This window comes from Xiphophorus hellerii, chromosome 17, assembly GCF_003331165.1.
Source record: "Xiphophorus hellerii strain 12219 chromosome 17, Xiphophorus_hellerii-4.1, whole genome shotgun sequence".
In the NCBI taxonomy this organism is placed as follows: domain Eukaryota; kingdom Metazoa; phylum Chordata; class Actinopteri; order Cyprinodontiformes; family Poeciliidae; genus Xiphophorus; species Xiphophorus hellerii.
Genome location: NC_045688.1, coordinates 15149778 through 15156940, shown reverse-complemented (window position 1 = coordinate 15156940; position 7163 = coordinate 15149778). Strand labels below are relative to the sequence as shown.

The following is a 7163-nucleotide window of genomic DNA, read 5'->3' as shown; positions in this document are numbered from 1 at the left end:
CACTGGTGATACACACACAAACCTATTAGTAAAGCTACTCTCTGCATATTAGCCGACTCTGTGGCAGATAAAAACAACAATTAGCCAGAATTAGCCATCACTGGTTGAGAGAATTTCCTGGGGGTTAAGATCTAAGACAGACAGCTTCAGATATCTCAGGTGAAAGCTTCTTGTTTCAGGTCAAAGAGGCTTTACTCAGGATAATAGAAAGCATTAAGAAGGAGAGCACCTGAAACGACAGGACAGAGAGGGCCCACAGAACTTGTGCAAAGTCTTTTTAAATGTTATCGCTGAGGGTCGACGTCGCGTCCAGATACCAGGTGCTCTGATCAGATGCTGAAGGCCCTGCAGTCGGATCTGAAAATGCAAAAATAACACGGTAAGATTACTTTAATAAAGGCCTCCAAAAGGAAATAAACTGTCAGAAGTTAGCTTCAAGTAACTCCAAAGGTCTCAGCATTTCCTTCCCATTCCGTCCTGAGTCACAACAATCCTTCCTCTGGCTTTACCATGACTACTTTTCTGGCATTTCATCACTAATATTTTCATCTGTGGTCGTTTGGACTAATCCTATTTTCTGTTTTAGGGTCCAAATCAACTTTATTATAGAACTTCAACCTTAATCCCCTTCACTGTGCCAGACTGATGTCCCTAGACCATCAGGTTCAGTGCAGTTGAAAACGGATTCAACTCTAACACTGAACCAGTTTTCCTCTCTCACAGTCCATTTTTAGCTTCAAGAAGGAAGTATGAGTGAAGGGAAAAGCGACGGAGAGTAGTGTGTTTTCCTCTGGAATGCTGCGGGCCGTACCTGGAGCTCCACACACAGTGTTGATGGCTGTAGACTGAGAAGACAGCAACTCGTCCAGCAGACGTGGGCTGTAGGTAGGATCTGAAGAAATACAAGGAAGAGAGCTCTAAATATTGACATGTACTGATTAGGAGGGAGTTTTAGAGCCTTGTGTATCCTCAGAAACTGGGTAACATCTAATTTCTTCATTCTGCAGTAGATTTTTACATTTAGCAGTAATTCTGCAGCTCATCAAAGCAATTAATGGAATAAAATCAAAACATATTTTTTTCTGAATCAACTCTGTAGCAGTTCCTGCTGTTTCCCTTCCAAGTTGCTATGTAAGGAGAGTCTGCAGCGGAGTTCTGGTGTATGATCTGCTGACATCAGACATGTTTGGCTCCAGTCAATACTTTGTCTCGGTCTACAGCAGTGGTCCCCAACCACCGGGCCGCGGCCCGGTACCGGTCCGCGGACCAATTGGTACTGGGCCGCGCAAGAAATAATGAACTACTTCTGGATCTTTTATTATGAAAATCCTAAACCGGATTTTACCGGTTACGTCTTGCGCGTCAAAATTGAGCCAAGTTGCAGCAGAATGAGTAACAAAACAACATCGGACGACAGTGAACCCTCGCTATTTCGCGGTTCACCTTTCACGGTCTCGCTGCTTCGCGGATTTGCATCGTGCATTGTGTTCTGCATTCTGATTGGCTAAAGAGTCTCTCCGCTTCTTCTCTACCTCTGTGTCAACAACGTTGCAGTTTAATATGTACACATATGTAAAACAGCTTCTCAAATTTAACATAATCGATGGTGGCATGTCGGTTTATAAGAATCTTTTTGCCCAGAAGAAAAAAGAGCGACAACAACTACCGATAACTATGTTCTTCTCTCGAAAAAAACACACCTGCACCGCGGGCTTTAGAAGAAAAAAAGAAAAAAACGCAACAGAGCGGAGTCAGGATGCAGCGGCTCAGTCAGAAGAGAAGTGAAATCTCACGTGAGTCACTATTTGTCCTACTGTACTTTGTTTTTTTTTGTTTTTTCATAATAATTTTTTATTTTCTCCCTTTCTAATCCAATGACTCAGGTCGCGGTGGGGCGGCGCTGATCTCCGCAATTCGGGCACGGGAATCCGCTTTCAGTTCATATTAAAATTATTATTTTACAGTACAGTAGTTATTTGTTATTTGGCTGCACAGTGGCGCAGTTGGTAGCACTGTTGCCTTGCAGCAAGAAGGGTCCTGGGTTCGATTCCCGGCTGGGGTCTTTCTGCATGGAGTTTGCATGTTCTCCCTGTGCATGCGTGGGTTCTCTCCGGGTACTCTGGCTTCCTCCCACAGTCCAAAAACATGACTGTCAGGTTAATTGGTCTCTTTAAATTCTCCCTAGGTGTGAGTGTGTGTGTGCATGGTTGTTTGTCCTGTACGTCTCTGTGTTGCCCTGCGACAGACTGGCGACCTGTCCAGGGTGACCCCGCCTCTCGCCCGGAACGTAGCTGGAGATAGGCACCAGCACCCCTCCCGACCCCATTAGGGACAAAGGGTGAACAGAAAATGGATGGATGGATTTCATTTTATAATAATTGTAAAAAAATAAAGGTTCCTACTTCGCGGATTTCGCCTATTGCGGGTTCTTTTTGCCAAAAACGAGGGGGTTAGCCCCTCCCCCCGCCCCGTACTCGATACTTACGACGCGCACCCCCACAGGCCCCCCCCGGTCCGCAGCAAAATTGAGAAGGGCTAACCGGTCCGCGCAAATAAAAAGGTTGGGGACCACTGGTCTACAGAACAGTTTCTTAGCAAACTGGCTCCTGACCCCTCAGAGGGCGCAGCAGGCACGCCCACTGGTTACCACATCACTGGTGATGTGGTAACCAGTCTGAGGTCTGACACATCACACTAATCACACACACTTAAACAAAACTAGGTTTGTACATAAAATTCTGTAACTTAGGTTAGTAATTACCATAAGTTTTTTGGGGGGGAGGGTTTACAATAAAATGTCAATATATCATACAGTCTGGAGTGTTTTTCACTCATGTAGATATTATGCCTCAGTCAGCATGACCGTATTTACTACGGCAAAACCACATTTTATTTTTTTTAAAATATTTTAGGAAGTACGGTATTTTACCGTATTTTAAAATACGGTAGAATCCTGCATTTACAACATACGGTAAAAAAACTGGCAGCTGTGGTTGCCAGAATTTTACCGTATATTAAAAATACGGTAAATCCTGCATTTACAACATACGGTGAAAAACTGGCAGCTGTGGTTGCCAGAATTTTACCGTATTTCAAAAATACGGTGAAATCCTGCATTTAGCAATACGGTAAAAAACTGGCAGCTGTGGTTGCCAGAATTTTACCGTATTTTAGAAATACGGTAAAAAACTGGCAGCTTTGGTTGCCAGAATTTTACCGTATTTTAGAAATACGGTAAAAAATGGCAGTTTTGGTTGCCAGACTTTTACCGTATAAAGACGGTAAACTTCTGGCAACTCAGCTGCCAGTTTTTTACCGTAAAATGAGGCCGTTTTTTTTTACAGTGTAGACTAAAACAGAGATTACCTAGATTTACCTTAATCTCACTGGACACTGGTGTATAATTGATCGCAGTCTTATGAAAACACAACTGTAATTAATATTTGACCACTGCCTACGACTCAGCCAGTCTACATTTTTTCCTTGTCAGAGGAATGGAGGGAAAATGTCATCCTGACCCACAGATCACTCAGGAACGCTAAGGAGGAAGATTTTCCCCAGGAAGTAGTAAAACTTCTGCTTCAAGAAAACAAAGTAAAGCAGTTTTTATTGCAACTTTGCAATAAATCCAAACACCGGTCCTCATAAACTGCAACATAAATGTCCGGCAAGGTTTGTTCCTACTTTCGGTGTCGAACATGATTGAGATCAAAAGTCAGGCTGGACCTTCACAAAAGGTAGGGCACAAGTTCCATAAGGAAAGTTTTACAGTTACATATTCACATGAACAGCAAAACGCCTCTGTTGTGAAAACACTAACATATTAGCCAAACCGCTAACCTTACCTATAACCCCAAATGTGTATGTTGTGCTAATTTCTAAACTAAAACTAATCTCTTGTGGAGACTTTGAGTGCATGTCCTATGCTCCATGTTTAGCACCACCTACAGGTCTGGGGGAGTAAAAATAGTGATTTGTCCTGATTTTGGCGTTTCCTTGTAGCTCAAAACATTTCTAGGAACGTTCTCAACTGGAGATGTGGGCATTTTTAAAACCAACAACCCATTTTACAAAATAATAAAAAAAACATCCTCAAGTGGATGGAGTGTAAAATGGCTCATGGCAAACTGTAGAGAAGGTTTCTTCTGGTTTTCTTTCTACAGTGACTTTCTTCATATCAGTCCTCCATAAAGGTCACATTTGTGGAGTGCCGACCAAAAGATCATCCTGTTGACATCCTCTGCCATTTTCTGGCTCTGTGGGTCAGGATTTGGACACCCATGACTGTTGTGTAAATTGACATAATAGAGCAAATCTGAAGGTGTATGAATATTGTAGCCTGAGTCTTCAAAGCTGGTTTGTTCCCAGGCTAAGTTTAATGCTTACATACCATAGGGGAGCAATAGGGCATCACAGCAAACAAAGCATTTCTTTAGGGTTACCTGTGGCAACATTTAACAAACGCTATTAAATAGCTCATTCATTACCTGTGACTTACAGACACATTGAAAAGCAGTCTTAAATGACGAGCAAGGGACACGAAATGCTCACTGTGTTTTCTACCCCAACCTGTTGAGGAAGAAATACTTTTATTGATTTAATTTGCATGTTGTGCTGAAACAGAAATCTCTTGCAAGAATTTTTTGTGAGAAGCTACATGTTTCTTCATTTCGTTAGTGCTGTGATTTACGAGATTCACAAAGCTGGAAGAAAACATACGTGGATTCAGAAGGCTTAGATCAAAGGCACTGTAGTCTTGAAGCTTATAAAATGATTTTTTAAAAATCATCTTATGATGTGATTTATCATCAGAGTCGTCATTCATTCATTCATTCACTGTTACACATGATCATTAGGTCACTGGGGTATTCTCCCAGTTTGTACTACATAGGAGTCATGGCTCCTCTGGGCCAGTTCCCCTATGGCAGCTGGGCGGGAGGCAGATGTATCTCCCTCTTGCCGAAGGAGTTCTTGCCCACGTCTGTTGTTTTTTTTCCTTTTTTGCCAGCTAGAACGCTTAATTTGTGTGCTAACCTCTCTCTATGACAGGTAGAGAATTTGCACATTCTCTTCTGTAAGTGATGACTGAAACAGATAAAACGTCACGTTAAAAAAACAATAAAGAACATGTTTTCACACAACAAAAACTCATGTTCACGAGCGCGTACCTGTTCGTTGCTGTGAGCCCCCTCTCAGGCCTGGCGCCCGTGAGGCCGAGGAATGGGTCGGCGATTAGCTCAGGCAGTGACCTGCTCTCCTTGTCTGGAAGAGCATTTTCTTGCTTGTCGTCGGAGGAGGAAGAAACCGAAACTGAAGTACCTGGATTACAGATGGAAAAAGGTCAAAGTATTTCACGCTGATGATACCCTCTTTTTGCACTGCAGGGTCCGGGCCTGGCCCAGCCTGGCTCCGTTTGACCCGGGCCTATTGGCAGGGGCGCAACTACATTCTTTCTGAGGTGTATGCGAACATGTCACCGGCGCTCCCCCCCCCCCATGACATAAACTTGTACAACTCATCTTTAATTAAAGTATCAATAATAATAGATGTTGTTAAGGAGGAAAGTTATTAGGTTAGCTTAAACTTTGGAAAAAGCATGGCTCTCCTTCCCTCCTGTTAGCCGGGTCCCGAACTGATGTCGTCACGGCTGGCAAAGAGACGGCGCGGCACAATGACGCGCCGTCTCCATTCATCAGCAAAGTTATTGAAAAAGCTGTGTGTAAACAATTAACTAGCTTCCTAACTATAACCAACCTCTTTGACTCCTTCCAGTCTGGTTTTCGTGCTCACCACAGCACAGAGACCGCCCTCATAAAAGTGTTCAATGACATCCATATAAATACGGACTGTGGCAGAACCACAGTGCTGGTTCTGTTGGATCTCAGTGCAGCTTTTGACACTGTTGACCATGACATATTACTGAATCGACTGGAGAGTTGGGTCGGACTCTCCGGTCCAGTGCTTAACTGGTTTGAATCCTACATAAAGAACAGGGATTTCTTTGTTTCAATTGAAAACTTTTCATCAAAGAGGTCAAAGGTCACATGTGGGGTACCCCAAGGTTCAATCCTAGGACCCCTTTTATTCAATATTTATATGCTCCCACTAGCTCAGGTTATAACAGGAAATAATATTAGCTACCATAACTATGCAGATGACACACAGCTCTACATTACGATGTCACCAGGTGACTCAGAGCCCATCCAATCACTGAACAGATGCTTAGAACAGATAAATGTGTGGATGTGCCAAAACTTTCTCCAGCTGAACAGAAACAAAACTGAAGTTATTATTTTTGGACCTAAAGAGGAACGATCTAGAGTCAATGCACAGCTTCAGTTATTACAACTGAAAACCAGTGATCAGGCCCGAAACCTGGGAGTAGTGATGGACTCTGACCTGAACCTCCAGAGCCACATAAAGACAGTTACAAAGTCGGCCTTCTATCACCTGAAGAACATTTCCAGGATTAAAGGACTAATGTCTCAGCCAGATCTAGAGAAACTCATCCATGCGTTCATCTTCAGTCGTATTGATTATTGCAACAGCGTCTTCACAGGTCTGTCCAACAAATTAATCAAACAGCTGCAGCTGATCCAGAATGCTGCTGCTCGCGTTCTCACTAAAACCAGGAAGATAGAGCACATAACACCAGTTTTAAAGTCCCTCCACTGGCTCCCTGTAGCTCAAAGAATAGACTTTAAAATACTGTTGTTAGTTTATAAATCACTGAACGGCTTAGCACCACAATACATTAAAGATATGCTTTTATTGTATCAACCTTCCAAACCTCTCAGGTCTTCCGGTTCTGGTTCTGCTCTGCATCCCCAGAACCAGAACCAAGCGAGGAGAAGCAGCTTTCAGCATCTATGCACCACGAATTTGGAACAAACTTCCAGAAAACTGTAAAACAGCTGAAACACTGACTTCTTTTAAATCTCAACTGAAAACCCACCTGTTTAGAATTGTATTTGAAATGTAATCAATTATTGATGTAACTTGACTTAATGATTGATTCTATATTGCATTGTGATTCTGTGTTTGTTATGATGTAAAGCACTTTGAAATGCCTTGCTGCTGAAATGTGCTATACAAATAAAATTTGATTTGATTTTTGATTTGACGTCACAGATCACAGAGTTTAATTCAGACAAAAGCAATCG

The 7163-nt window shown here is 42.6% G+C and overlaps 1 long non-coding RNA gene across 1 annotated transcript; it reads right to left on the bottom strand.

The window, feature by feature from the left end:
* Nucleotides 1-4544: 4544 nt before the first annotated feature.
* LOC116736671 (uncharacterized) lies at nt 4545-5296 on the bottom strand. The gene is made up of 2 exons (XR_004342647.1): nt 5169-5296; nt 4545-5085 (listed from the first exon to the last, which is right to left on the bottom strand). It is a non-coding gene; the product is annotated as an uncharacterized LOC116736671 (long non-coding RNA).
* Nucleotides 5297-7163: the final 1867 nt, after the last annotated feature.